We start from the raw sequence: 15,893 nt of genomic DNA, 5'->3' as shown, positions 1-15,893 counted from the left end.
AATCACAATGCTCCATGACGCTTGTCATCACAGTGCTCCGTGACCCTTGTCATCACAATGCTCCATGCCTTTGTCAGCAAAATGCTACATGACCTTGTTATCACAGTCCTCCATGACCCTTGGGATCACATTGCAACATGCTCTTGTTATCTCTGTCTTTATTTTCTGGTTTTTACAGATATTCGGATGTCCCTTTTGACCGGTGGGAAGTGCCAATTCTTTGTAGTGTGTATTTGCATTGCAGGCTTGCTTGATTGGCCAAAAAGGGCGTATGCGTTTTCTCCTGAATATATTCAGCAGAAAATGCATACGCCCTTTTTGGCCAAGTGCATCATTGTCGAAGTTGTTACGCTTTTCCTGTGCTTTAAAGGCGATTCCAATTTACCACTTGAAATATGTTTTGTGTAATTCTGCTTCATTTTCAAGTCTGCTTCGTTGCCTTCCCTCAACAGATTTTTGGAAGAGAGTTGTCCTTTATAACTCTGCAGATTTTTGAATTGCTGTGCCCCTGAGCTCCAATTTTCAACTCGTGTTTTTGTGAGCTGACCGCAAATCCACAACTTTGCTACAGGACCCATACTGGTTCCAGGGGTGCAGGCTGATGCTTTGGATAATTCTTCCTTCCAGATGGGAAATTAGAGTGACATGTGTCCGTCCAAATGCCTACAGCTACTTTCTGATTGGTTCTCCCTCTTCCCTTTCATCCACTGCACAATTTGCAAACTGTGTGAAGCAGGAGCTTATAGGGGCTGACTCTCCAGGTTGGGAGATTGATAGTAAAGCAGTTGGAATGCCAAACTGGAGCACAAGGAGAGGAAAAATTAGGAGCCTTTTAGAACTCTTTTGCCATCACAGGGTGTCCATTCTCTAGGTTTCCCATACATGTTATAACTGTAGTGATATTCCCTTCTACCTGGAAAGTTGGGACCCATGCAATGTGTGGCATGCATTACTGCTTTAAAGGGTCTTCATTTTCTCACCCTATCTCACCAGTCCTGTCAGCCCCAAGTGTCCAGCCTTATGTCTCATCTAGCTGTCTTTGCAGATAGGATCATTCCAGGTTTCATCAGAACCCCTGAAGGAATTGTGTAAGAATTTCGCTGTTTTTTTTTGTTTTGTTTTTGAAATTCATTTTTATAATGGGGTTGAGCTGATTTTCACCGACATGTTTATGACGGTGTAGACACACTTGATTCCCTTATGGAGACATATCAATATATAGGTTTTAAGATTCTTACTCGTCAGATATATTCCTTGCTGGGAATTGGGGTTTTGAGCCCTGTTCACTGAGGAAGGTGTCGGTTTTGTCTATTCTGTATTTGCTTCATGGAATGGTACATGTGCTAATATCAAACTCTGGTTTTATGCATCACACCAACTCTCCTTCCCCCTTAAGCAGGCATAAGAGTGTTTTCTCAATGTGAGACTCTGTTCTCTTTCCTCAGTTCATGTGTAGCCATGTTTACAGGACCTTCATAAGTGATATCTTATGATAAGTTTCTTTTTCTCTGTGACTTAGTTCACTTAGAATCATCGTACCTAAATCCACTCATTATGCTGCTACTGGCCTTATGACATTGATTTCATGTCTTAGTGATATTCCATTGTACAAAATTACCAAAAGTTCTTAACGCAATTTTCTCTTTCCTGGAATATTTAAGTTGTACTGAAGTTGAGGTTCTTGTATGCAGATCAGCGCTAAACTTGGGGTGCCTGTGTCTTGTTGATATTTAGTCTTCCCAAGTTATATGCCCATGAGTGGAAGTGCCCTATGCTCGGTAGCTTCGTATTTTAGATGTTTTAGGAAACAGCATACACTTCTTCAGAGTGGCTCTTGGATATTTATACAGCACCCATCAGAGTGACTAGCTCCCTGTACTACATGGCCTCTCCAGCATTTCTGGTTTGTACACATTTTTTGGATGGCCTTTCTGAGCAGTGGAAATTGAGACTTCTTTGTTGTGCAAATTTGCATTTCCCGCTTGCTTGGTTGGCCAAAAACTCTGTATGTGTTTTTTTCCTGAAGTTATTCATGAAAAAAACGCATACACCCTTTTGCCCAACTACATCATTTTAGAAATTCTGCTGCTTTTCATATGCTTTAAATGTGAGTCCAATCTACCTTTTGAAATCTGTTTCCTGCAATTCTGCCTCTCATTCAGATCCTCTTCGTTGCCTTACCTGAATATATTTTTGGACGTTGGTTATCATTTTTATCTTTGCAGGTCTTTGAATTGTCAGCTCCTGAGCTCCATTTTGCAACTCGCATTTTTTTGTGAGCTGGCCGCCAAACCATTGTATTGTTTCCGGCCCTATTCTGGTTCTGGGGAGGCAGGCTGAGCCTTTGGTTAATTTTTCTTCCTAATGGGAAATTAGAGTGACATGTGCCTGTCAAAACTCCTACAGCTAGTCTCTCATTGGTTCCCCCTCTTCCCGTTTATCCTCTGCACAAATTGCAAACTGTGTGAAACAGGAGGTTAAAGGTGCTGATTCTCCAAGGGGGGAGATTGTTAGTAATTTGGCTGGAATGGCGAACCCCAGCACCAGGAGATCAAAAATGAGGTGCATTTTAGACCCCTTTCCTGATCACACAGTGTACATTCGTCTCGGTCTCCCAGGCATGTTTTAGCTGTCAGAAGATTCCCTTGAACCTGCAGATTTGGGACCCATGGAATGGGAATCAGGCAGTATTACTTTAAAAGGACTGCATTTCCTCACCCAGCCTCTCTAACATCTCTTAGTGTGCATAGCTTCCTGCCTTATATATCATCCTGCTGTGGGTCTACATGCGTTCAATCCATGTTACATCGTAGCCCTTCAACAAAAGTTGTAAGAACTTTTGTCTGTCTCACTGTTTTTCTAAATATTTTTAAATTTATTTTTATATTGGTTACAGCTGATTTTCAAAGCTCTGTTTTTTGCTGCTGTACATCCACTTGATTCATGTACTGTGAGACAACAATAAATTCTTTTTCAGATGCTTACCATTCATATGTATTATTTTCCAGTGACTTGAGTGGGCTGAGTGCAGTTCTTTGAGGTACCGTGTAGGCCTTGTCAGTTATTCAATATGGTACTTGGAATGGTATCTTTGCTAATTTCAAGCTCCTGGATAATACCTCCCCTTCCTCACCTTTCCCATTTAGCAGCCTTATGTCTATTTTCTACATATTTGACTATGTTTCTGTTTTGTAATTTATTTCATGTGTAGCCATTTTTGATTCCACCTTTAAGTGACATCTTATGATACGTGTCTTTTTCTTTCTGACATACGTCACTTAGAATGATCATATGTAACTCCTCCAGAGTTGTTACAACTGGCCTTATTTCATTGATTTCTGGATGAGTAATATTCCACTCTACATAAGTACCCCATCTCTTTTATCCATTTTATCCTTCCAGGGACATTTTGGTTATATCCAAGTTGAGGCCCTTTTAACAGAGAGGTGGTAAACGTTGGGGTGCCTGTTTTCTGTCGATTTTTGTTTTTCCCAAGGTATACGCCCATGAGTGCAAGTGCCCTATGCTCTGTAGTTCATTTTTTAGATGTTTTAGCAAACACAATACAATTCTCCAGAGTGGCCGTTGGAAAATTACATTTCCACTATCAGCCTCACAGGGCTCCCTTTTCTCCTCACCCTGTCCTGCATTTCGGGTGCTTACATTTTATGTGGATGGCACTTTTGACTGATGTGAAGTGATACACTTTGTAGTATTGATTTCCAGTGCCCACCTGTTTGGTTGGATAAAAAGTGTGTATGGCCTTTACTTGAATATATTCAGAAAAAATGCATACGCCCTTTTTGGCCAACTGCATCATTGGCGATGTTCAGCCCCTTTCCTTGTGATTTAATGGGGAGTCCTTTCTACCTCTTCAAATCTGTTTCCTGCCACTCTCCCTTGCTTACAAGTCCTTTTCTGTGACTTACCTCAAGACATTTTTGATGATAGATATTTTCAACTCTGCCGTTTCTTGAATTTTGGTGCCCCTGAGTTCCATTTTTCAATTTGTGTTTTTGGAAACTGGACACAAAACAGCGGGATTTCCTCTAGTCCTATTCTGTTTCCGTGGGCAATTCTAGCCTTTAATGAATTTGTCTTCCAGATTGTAAATTAGAGTGGCATGTGCCTGTCCAAACACCTAGGACTTGTCTCTAAAGTTTTCTCATCCTTCCGCTTCATCCTCTGGACAAATTCCAAACTGTGTGCAACAGGATGTTGACGGTGCTGATATCCCCAAGTGAGGAGATTGTTAGGAAAAATGCTGGAGGGGTGAACCCGAGCACCAGGCGATGAGGAGATGAGGTGCCTTTCCCAAACTGTTTCCGATCAAACGGTGTACCATCCTCTAGGTGTGACAGGCATGTTTTAGCCATAGGAATGGTCCCGTGCATGTAAGGAAAACACCAGGATTGTTCCAAATCAGTGCCTCCCCGTACCCCAAACTGGGGAATTTTTAAGCTACGGCTACACATATGTCCATTAAGGGCCTTGGGAAATAGGCAGAGTCCAAACTTTAGATGAATGAAATCTTCAGAGTCAGAAGTGCTCACCATCGGCCTTGCTTAGGTTACATTTTATCTGTCATTGATAGATGATGTCAATAAAAATATCTATTCTTTTTCAGATTATTTCCCCTTATAGGTTATTGCAAAATATTCAGTGTAGTTCCCTGTGCTATACAATAGTTGCTTGTTGATGATCTGTTTTATACATAGCAGTGTGTATGTGTTAATCCCAAACTGTTAACTTATCCCTTCTCCTACCTTTCCCCTTTGGTAATAATAAATTATAAGATTTTATACTTCTCAGAAATGGGGAAGCTGAAAGAGAGGTATCATTTTCAATGGAAAAGCATTCAAAACAAGATTGAAGCTTCAGCCAAGAGTATTCGATGTACATCCTTGGGAATAAATCACTTCATTTCTCTAATGTTGACCTGACAAATAAGACAGACATCTTCACTAAACTTGCTTATAAAAAAGTGATGGAAATATTAAATGTAAGTCTTAGAAACATCTTATTTTACCCGAGCCTTATACACTGCTCTAGGTTGACTACAGTTTGGCTTACACATCTGTTCATTGAAGTTACAATGTTCTCAATTTCTGTTACTGATCCTCCAGAGTGGACCCCAACAGGAGTCCCCATGCCCAGTGTCATTGGAGCCAACAGATCAAGACTGAGTTTGGTTCAGAAGCAAAGGAAACTTTATATTTTGAAAACAGAATGGAGAGGTGAGAGCGTGCACTCCCCCATGGGCTGTGGGCTGGGCTGCTGTGTAGGGATCCCGGCAGCATCAGCAGGAGGGAGGGGATGGAGCTCTCGAGGGCTGGGTTGGCTGCAGCTCAGTCTCCATGTCGCAGAGTCTGCATGGGACCCCACTAGCTGAGGTGTCGACACAGCCATTCTGCACTAGGAAATCGGGTCTGAAGTGCTTGGTGTGGGACCTCTGCATGCGGAACCCTAGGAGCACGTGAAATTAGACAAAGCACAAAGGAAAAACAGGTTAGACTTTATTTTATTGCCCAGATTCTCTTTTTATCTCCCAGGAATTTTTAATGAACGTTGCCGGAGACGAACACCTCCTCTGCTTTTTGTCTCGTTCCTCATTCTTGGGGTGCTGAGGGTGCAGAGCCCTCTTTTGTAACTGCTTCATGCTGAGGTGGGATCCCTCATACACGGAGGGAGGGGCAAAACTTCTCCCCAGCAGCCTCCAGGTGAGGTTGATTGTCCCAAGGCCTCCTGCCTCACTGCTCGTCCACCTGAGCACCAGCATTGGAAGTGTTATAGATTCTAATGACCTTTAAGGGTCCAGCAAAGAGATGCACAGAGATGCTGCTGTGGCAGGTTTCACCCCACCCCACATTTGTTCAGCGAACTTAGGCTGACGGTTTTTGCCACCCTAGATGCTCTGAGCAGCAGTCTGTGCTTTCTTTAATTAGGTCCCTGAATTAATGTACAAAGAGCACCATGTGTCAGAGCCCTGCCCACTCAACTCCCAGACAGTCCAGGGTCAGTGGTGATCCAGGACCATGACGTCCACTGAGTCAACGGCCTTTTGAAGTAGCCAGCAGTCCAGCCGGTCATATTGGCCACCATCACCACGGTTTCTGTAGGGTTTTCTATGGTGAAAGCGTGATATACGTTTCCCCCGCCAAGCTTATTAGCTCCCGTCTGGGTGCAGTAAGTCCTGCAAGCAGTAGTCTGCTCTTTCGGGGCACAGACTTGTTTTCTGAGAGAAACTCCAGGTTCAGTGATTGTCACACGAGTCATCATGGGGGCCCATTGCCCCCGTTTGTCTCTCTGGATGTTGGAGTTGGAGGGCCTCCTCACTCGAGGTCAGTGTGTCCACAGAGCGACCCCTGCAACTTCAGGGCATGATGGGTGGTTAGGATCACCACGTAGGGTCCTTTTCCCTTAGGAGGGAGCTGGCCTTGTGGGCTGCTGATTTCCAGCTTTTTAGATACTCCAGTATCCTGGCCTGATGGGGCAGTGGGCAAAGCCCTTGGTGACCATAGTTTATCATACCTGAAGGGCATTCTTCTGTTGCTCCATTTCAAGTGGTCCCAGTTTTTGCACTAAGGCTTCTTTGGCAATTAACCTTTGACCGGGTATGTAAAGGTCAAAGGGTTTAGCTAAATTAGGGAGTTCCTGGGCAAGGGTCTGAATTGACTGCTCTTTCCATTCTTGAAAGGCTTCTTCTGGATTCTATTCTAAAGGATCATCATCTTTTCATGTCAGTGTTTCATGTAGAGGCCCAGCTATTAGACTGTAGTTAGGGATCCAGATGCAGAAAACCTTCGCCTCCCCAGGAACCCCTAAGCTGTCTTCTAGTTTTAGAAGAGGTAAGGCTGCAAATGGCTTCTTCCCTATCCTGGGATGCGTTTCTCCGAATATCTGTGAGAATGAAGCCCAGGCATGTGACCTTAGTCTGGGATATTTGAGCCTTTTTCTTGGACACCTTCTATCCTTTCTTGGCTAGGTAGTTCAGAGTCGTCTTTAGTAGGCTTGGCGACCAGAATGTCATCTGCATATTGAAGGAGAGTTCCCTTTTACAGAGGTAGAACTTTTAGGTCTTTAGAGGACATTTCCCCAATGATGGTGTGGGGATTTTTGAACCATTGGGGCAGGACGGCCCAGCATTATTGCTTTTGTTGCATGTTGTGTCCTGCCACTCACAAGCCAAAAGTTCTTGTGACTCTGAGATGAATGGAATACAGAAGAAGTCATCATTGAAGTCTAATACAGAATGCCATGGCCTGGTGGATGTTAGAATGACCAGCAGGGTGTAGGAAATAGGAGCTACTTGATGTATATCCTCGGTGGCTTCACTGACTGTCCTGATATCCTTTACCAGGTCTCCAGCAGCCCATGGGGCTCTCGTGGTGAGGGCAATCCCAGGATATGGAGCTCACCTGGGCTGCACACCCCACCCCACAGACCACGGGGCTCTCGTTGTCAAGTCCCTCCCAGGGTATGGAGCTCACCTGTGCAGCTACCCAGCAGCCCATGGGTCTCTCATAGTTAGGCCCTTACCAGGATACGGAGCTCCCCTGGGCATGTACCCCAGCAGGGCTGGACAGACAGGAACCGTGCACAAAGCCCACCTTGCAGAGAACCTCCAGCTCACCTGTTGCTCACAGCTGACACAGAACACCTCAGAGCAGGACTTGAACTAACAAACAGCAGCTCTGACAGTTCTGTGACCCTGGGTATCACTCTGTGTGGCCTCTCTCTGCCTGGTCTTCCAGACACTTCCACTGCAGCCAGGGCAACAGGCCTCTGTCTCCACCCACCATCACTCCACTCCCTGACTCCTGGGTTCCTCTCGTTAGGATAGGGTCTTCTTGAAGTTGTTTTCCACTCATGGACCACATAAAATGATAAGAAAACAAGCCGCAGTTGCAGCCCCTTGTCTATCCTGACTCTCAAGAGCCCACACCTGTTCCTTGGGCCTGGCCCGTTAGCAAGGCTCATTTTCTGCAACTGTGAGCCCCTGAGGGGTGAGGATTGGCTTATTTGGGCAGCCTGATACTGCCTGCCAGCCCTCCCCAGGTGTGCCTGGGTTGAGGTCAATATAAACACCTCTCCAGTCAGCAAGAGCTCCTGTAGCTGTGCCTGACACCATATTCTCTGCCCCGTCAGCAGTGTCGGGGCTGGGGTGGTGGGAGGGAGTGAGGGGCCGTGGCTTTGTGGGTGGCCAAGTGTGAGTGGGGCTCTGCTGGACTTTCTGCAGGAGTTGCCAGGCTGCCACCTGCTAAAGTAGATGATGTGTCACCCATACCTGCCGCTGGAATTTCTCCCCAGGCAGAGGTGAGGAAGTAAAAAGGCATTGGGGGCCGTGGCAGGAGGGGTAACTCAGGCAGGGAAATTTAAAGCTTCCACAAGAGCATCTGGGGCCAGGACCATCCTGGCTGGCCTGCAGGCACCAAGTCGGCCTGCGTGCTGTCACTGGTGTGGCTCCACAGCCCTTCCTCTAGGCTTGCAAGTTCTTGTACATTATCAGGTGTTTTACCTGGAAAGGGTGGGAAGAGTTCAGTTGCAGCAGGACTGGGGCTCAGCTCACATTTACTCACAGACGCCTCGACACTGTCCCCCAGCTTTGCAATGAGGATGCTCCGTGTGGGGGGGAGCGCTGCTGACTGCATGGGAGATGATTGCCCACCTCTGACCAACTTAAGAATTTTTTGCCACTGGAGCAAGTGCCCTGATAGGATTTTCCTCTGTATAACTGGTGTGTTCTGTTTTTTTTTTTTTTTTTCCTTTTTTCTTTTTGGTTCAAGGTAGATTTTATTTATTCCTCTTTTTTTAATTTAGAGGTATAAACATGGAAATAATGCATTAATATAAAGACATCTATATAAAGGGAAAAACTTTTTTTTGTTTTATTTTATTAAATGTTATTTATTTATTTTTAATGTTTTAAAAATTTATTTATTTCTTTTATACAGCAGGTTCTTATTGGATATCTATTTTATACATATAAGTGTGCACACGTGAATCCCAGTCTCCCAATTCATCCCACCACCACCCTCACATGGCGTTCCCCCCTTGATGTCCATATGTTTGTTCTCTACATCTGTGTCTCTATCTCTGACCTGCAAACCGGTTCATCTGTACCAATTGTCTAGGTTCCACATATATGCATTAATATACAATATTTGTTTTTCTCTTTCTGACTTACTTCACTCTGTATGACAGTCTCTAGATCCATCAAGGTCTCTACAAATGACCCAATTTCATTCCTATGTATGGCTGAGTAATATTCCATTGTATATATGTACCACATCTTTATCCATTCGTCTGTCTGTGGGCACTTAGTTTGCTTTCATTACCTGGCTATTGTAAATAGTGCTGCAATGAACATTGTGGTGAATGTGTCTTTTTGATTTATGGTTTTCTCTCGGGATATGCCCAGTAGTGGGATTGCTGGATTATATGGTAGTTCTATTTTTAGTTTTTTAAAGAACCTCCGTTCTGTTCTCCATAGAGACTGTATCGTTTTACATTCCCAACAATAGTGGAAGAAGGTTCCTTTTCTCCACACCCTCTCCAGCATTTGTTGTTTGTAGATTTTCTGATGATGCCCATTCTAACAGGTGTGACGTGATACCTCATTGTAGTTTCGATTTCCATTTCTCTAATAATTAGTGATGTTGAGCAGATTTTCATGTGCGTCTTGGCCATCTCTATGTCTTCTTGGAAGAAATGTCTATTTAGATCTTCTTCCATTTTTGTATTGGGTTTTTTGTCTTATTAATATTGAGCTGCATGAGCTGTTTATATATATTGGAGATTAATCATTTTTCCATTGATTTGTTTGCAAATATATTCTGCCATTCTGAGGGTTGTCTTTTCGTCTTGTTTGTAGTTTCCTTTGCTTTGCAAAAGCTTTTACGTTTCATTAGGTCCCATCTGTTTAGGTTCTTTTTTTTATTTCATTACTATAGGAGGTGGATCAAAAAAGATCTTGCTGTGATTTACGTCAGAGTATTCTTCGTAAGTTTTCCTCTCAGAGTTTTATACTGTCTGGTCTTACATTAAGGTCTCTAATCCATGTTGAATATATTTTTATGTATTGTGTTGGGGAGTGTTCTAATTTCATTCTTTTATATGTAGCTGTCCATATTTCCCAGCACCACTGATTGAAGAGACTGTCTTATCTCCATTGTATAGTCTTGCCTCCTTTGTCATAGATTAGTTGACCATAGGTGTGTAGGTTTATTCCTGGGCTTTCTTTTTTTTTCCTTTTACACGTTTATTGGAGTATAATTGCTTTACAATGGAGTGTTAGTTTCTGCTGTATAACAAAGTGAATCAGCTATACATATACAAATATCACCAGATCCCCTCCCTCTTGCATCTCCCTCCCACACTCCATATCCCACCCCTTTATGTGGCCACAAAGCACCGAGCTGATCTCCCTGTTCTATGTGGCTGCTTCCCAGTAGCTATCGGTGTTACATGTGGTAATGTATTTATGTCCATGCCACTCTCTCAGTTCGTCCCAGCTTATCCATCCCCCTTCTGGTGTCCTCAAGTCCTTTCTCTACATCTGTGTCCTTAATCCTGTCCTGCCACTAGGTTCTTCAAAATCTTTTTTTTTCTTCATTAGATTCCGTATATCTCTGTTAACATACAGTATTTGTTTTTCCCTTTCTGACTTACTTCACTGTGTAGGACAGATTCTAATCCATCCACCTCAGTACAAATAACTCAGTTTTGCTTCTTTTTATGGCTGAGTAATATTCCATTGTATGTATGTGCCAGATGTTCTTTATCCATTCATCTGTCGATGGACACTGAGGTTGCTTCCATGTCCTGGCTATTGTAAATAGAGCTGCAATGAACATTTTTGTACATAACTATTTTTGAATTATGGTTTTCGCAAGGCAACTGCCCAGTAGTTGGATTGTTGTGTCGTATGGTACTTCTATTGTTAGTTATTTAAAGGAACTTCCATACTGTTCTACCTAGTGCCCATATCAATTTACATTCCCACCCACAGTGCAAGTGTGTTCCCTTTTGTCCAGTAACGGCCCCTCCAGCATTTATTGTTTTGTAGATTTTTTTGATGATTACCACTCTGACTGCTGTGAGGTGATACCTCATGGTAGTTTTGATTTGCATTTCTCTAATGATTAGTGATGTTCAGCATCCTTTCATGTGTTTCTTGGTAATCTGTATATCTTCTTTGGAGAATGTCTATTTAGGTCTTCTGCCCGTTTGTGGATTGGGTTGTTTGTTTCTGTGATATTGAGCTACATGAGGCGCTTGTAAAGTTTGGAGATTAATCCTTTATCAATTGCTTCATTTGAAAATATTTTCTCCCATTCTGAGGGTTGTTTTTGCATCTTGTTTATGTTTTCCTGTACTGTGTAAAAGCTTTTAATTTTCATTAGGTCCCATTTGTTGATTTCTGTTTTTATTTCCATTTCTCTAGGAGGTGGGCCAAAAAGGATCTTGCTGTGATTTATGTCATAGAGTGTTCTGCCTATGGTTTCCTCTAAGTGTTTTATAGTGTCTGGTCTTATACTTAGATCTCTAATCTATTTAGAGTTTATTTTTGTGTATGGTGTTATGGAGTGTTCTAATTTCATTCTTTTATGGGTAGGGGTCCAGTTTTCCCAGCACCAATTACTGAAGAGACTGTCTTTTCTCCATTGTATATCCTTAGCTCCTTTGTCATAGATGAGATAGCCATAGGTATGTAGGTTTATCTCTGGGCTTTCTGTCCTGTTCCGTTGATCTGTGTTTATGCCAATCTACATACACTTGATTCCATTATGGAGACCTATAAATACATAGGTTTCAAGATTATTACCAGTCAGATATATTCCTCTTCAGTGAATAGGGTGTTTTGTGTCCAGTTCATTGAGAAAGGAGTAGGTCTTGTCTATTACATATTTGGTATATGGAATGGTATCTGTGCTAATTTCAAACACTGCTTTTACACATCACCCCACATCACCTTTCCCCTTAAGGAGGCATAAGTGTGTTTTCTAAATGTGTAACTCTGTTCTCTTTTGAAATTCAGTTCATGTGTATCCATGTTTACATTCCCTCTATAAGTGATATATTACAATAAGTTTCCTTTTCTTTGTGGCTCATTTCCCTTAGCATCATCATACCTAAAGCCACTCATTATGCTGCTATTGGCCTTATGACATTGATTTTATGTCTGAGTGACATTCCATTGTATATAAGTACCACAACATCTTTATCCATTATTTTCCCTTTCCTGGGATATTTAAAGTTTACCAAAGTCGAGGTTCTTGTAAACAGAGCAGCCCTAAACTTTGGGCTGGCTGTGTGTTGTGCATTTTTAATTTTCCCAAAATACACGCCCATGAGTGGAAGTGTGGTATGCTTTGTAGCTCTGTTTTAGAAAACAACATACAGTTCTCCAGAGAGGCTGTTGGCAATTTACATCCTGTCCATCGGCGTAACCAGCCTCCCTTTTCTCCATGGCCTGTCCTGTATTTGTGGTTTTTACACTATTTGCGGATGGCCCTTTTGACCGCAGGTAAGTGACACTTCTATGTAGGGTGGATTTGCAATGCCTGATGGCTTGCTTGGCCAAAAAGTGTGTATGCATTTTTTCCCGAATATATTCAAGAAAATACACATACTCCCTTTTCGGCCAAGGGCAACATTGTCGAAGTTCTGTCGCTTTTCACGTGCTTTAAAGACGACTCCAATCTACCTCTTGAAATCTGTTTCCTTCAATTCTGCCTTGCTTTCAAATCCTCTTCACTGCCTTACCTCAATATATTTCTGGATGTTAGTTGTCCTTTATAACTCTGCAAGTTTGTGAATTGCTGTGCCCCTGATTTCCATTTTTCAACTTGCTTATTTGTGAGCTGGCTGCAATACCACAGGATGGCTCTAGGCCCTAGTCTGGTCCCGGGGTTGCAGGCTGAGCCTGTGTTTAATTCTTCTTCCTGATTGGAAACTAGATTGACATGTGCCCATCCAAACACCTACAGCTAATGTCTCATTTGTTTCCCCTATTCCTGTTCATCCTCTGCACAATTTGCAAACTGTGCATAACAGGAGGGTAAAGGCGCTGACACTCCAAGTGGGGAGATTTTTAGTAATGCAGATGGAATGGCGAAGCCGAGCATGAGGAAAGGAAAAATGAGGTACCTTTTAGAAAACTTTCCCGATTACACAGTGTACCATCCACTGGGTTTCCCATGCATGTCTTAACTGTAGGAAGATTCCCTTAAACCTGGAGAGTTGGGGCCACTAGAATGGGTAGCACACAGTATTGCTCTAAGTGGTGTTCTTTTGCTCACACAACCTCAGCAATCTTGTCAGAGACAAGTGTCCAGTCTTATGTCTCATCCAGCTGTGGGTGTAAACGTGGTCAATCCAGGTTGCATCACAGGCCCTGAACGTAATTTTTAAGACTTTCTCCCTTTTTCACTGTTTTTGCATTTTGCTTTTGAAATTTATTTTTATAAGGGGGTTTAGCTGAATTTCAGTGCTGTGTTCCTGTCATTATACACACACATGATTCATTTATGGAGACATGAGAATACATATGTTTTAAAATTCTTACTAGTCAGATATATTCCTCTTCAATGAATAGGGGTGGTGGAGTCCAGTTCATTTTGCTGGGAGTAGGTGCTGTCTATTACATACTTGGTTTATGGAACGATATCTGTGCTAATTAAGGACTGTGGATTTATGCATCAACCCACCTCGCCTTTCCGCTTCATCAGGCAGAAGTTTGTTTTCTAAATGTGTGACTCTGTTGTGTTTGTAATTCAGTTCATGTGTAGCCATGTGTACATTCCCGCTATGAGTGATATCTTCTGATAAGTTTCATTGTTCTGTTGTCTTTCCTAACTCAGTTCATGTTTAGCCATGTTTACAGGACCTTCATAAGTGATATCTTATGATAAGTTTCTTTTTCTCTGTAACTTATTTCACTTAGAATCATCGTACCTGAATCCACTCATTTTGCTGCTACTGCCCTTATGACATTGATTTAATGGCTGAGGGATATTCCATCGTACGTAAGTACCACAATTTCTTGAGGCATTTTTGTCTTTCCTGGGATATTTAAGGTGTATCCAATTTGAGGTTCTTGTAATCAGTGCTGCCCTAAATTTCGGGGTGGCTCTGTCTAATTGATTTTCAGTTTTCTCAAGGTATATTCCCTAGACTGGAAGTGCCCTTGGCTCTGTAGCTCTGTTGTTTACTTGTTTTAGGGAACACAATGCACTCCTCCAGAGGGGCAGTTGGCAATTTACATCCTGCCCTTCAGGATAACTAGGCTCCCTGTTCTCAAGCGCCTGTCTTGCATTTCTCGTATTTACACATTTTGCGAAATCCCTTTTGAACTGTGGAAAGTGATACTCATTTGTAGTAAAGATTTGCATTGCCTGCCTAGTTGCTTGGACAAAATGGGCATAAGCGTTTTCTCCTGAATATATTCAGGAGAAAATGCATACGCCCTTTTTGGCCGAGGGCATCATTATCGATGTTGTGCCCCTCTTCCTGTGCTTTAAAGGTGATTCCAATATACCTCTTGAAATCTGTTTCCTGCTATTCTGGCTCGCTTTCAAGTCCGCCATGTTGCCTTTCTTCAACAGATTTTTGGACGATAGTTGTCTTTTATTACTCTGCCAGTTTGTGAATTGCTGTGCCCCTGAGCTCCATTTTTGAAGTCGTTTTCTGTGAGCTGACCGCAAGTCCAAAATTTTGCTTCAAGACCTATACTGGTTCCCGGCAGGTGGCTGAGACTTTGGTTAATTCTTCTTCCTGCCAGGAAATTATAGTGACATTTGCCCGTCCAAATGCCTAACAACTACTCTCTCATTGGTTCTCCGTCATCCCTTTCTTCCTCTGCCAAATTGGCAACCTGTGCGAACCAGGAGGTTAAAGGGGTTGTCTCTCCAGGTTGGGAGATTGATAGTAAAGCAGTTCGAACGTCAAACCAGATCACCAAGAGAGGGACTATTAGTTGAGTATTAGAAACCTTTCGTATTCACAGTGTGTCCATTCTCTAGGTTCCCCATACACGTTATAGCTGTAGTAATATTCCCTTCAATCTGGAGAGTTGGGACCCTTGGAATGTGTGCCACACATTATTGCTTTAAATGGTCTGCATTTGCTCACCGTATCTCACCAATCCTCTCGGTCCCAAGTGTCCATCCTTATGCCTCATCCAGCTGTCGTTGTAGATAGGGTCATTCCAGGTTTCATCACAGCCCCTAAAGGAATAGTAAAGAATTTCCCAGTTTTTTTTGTTTTGTTTTTGAAATTCCTTTTTATAGTGGGTTTGAGCTGATTCTCACTGCCATGTTTATGCCAGTCTAGACACACTTGATTCCCTTATGGACACATATCAATACATAGGTTTTAAGATTCTAACTAGTTAGATATATTCCTCTGCGGGAAATAATTGGTTTTGAGTTCCTTTCACTGAGGAACATGTAGGTCTTGTCTATTCGGTATTTGGTTTTTGGAACGGTACATGTACTACTATAAAACTCTGGTCTTATGCATCACCCCACCTCTCATTCCCCCTTAAGCAGGCATAAGAGTGTTTTCTAAATGTGACACTCTGTTCTCTTTCCTAACTCAGTTCATGTGTAGCCATGTTTACAGGACCTTCACAATTGATATCTTATGATAAGTTTCTTTTTCTCTGTGCCTTATTTCACTTAGAATCATCGTACCTGAATCCACTCGGTTTTCTGCTACTGGCCTCATGACATTGATTTCATGGCTGAGGGATATTCCATCGTACGTAAGTACCACAATTTCTTGAACCATTTTTGTCTTTTCTGGGATATTTATGGTGTACCCAAGTTGAGGTTCTTGTAAACATTGCAGCCCTAAATTTTGGGGTGGCTCTGTCTTATTGATTTTCA

Source organism: Hyperoodon ampullatus, assembly GCF_949752795.1.
Source record: "Hyperoodon ampullatus genome assembly, chromosome: 7".
In the NCBI taxonomy this organism is placed as follows: Eukaryota; Metazoa; Chordata; class Mammalia; order Artiodactyla; family Ziphiidae; genus Hyperoodon; species Hyperoodon ampullatus.
Note: the sequence above shows the minus strand (reverse complement) of the source record.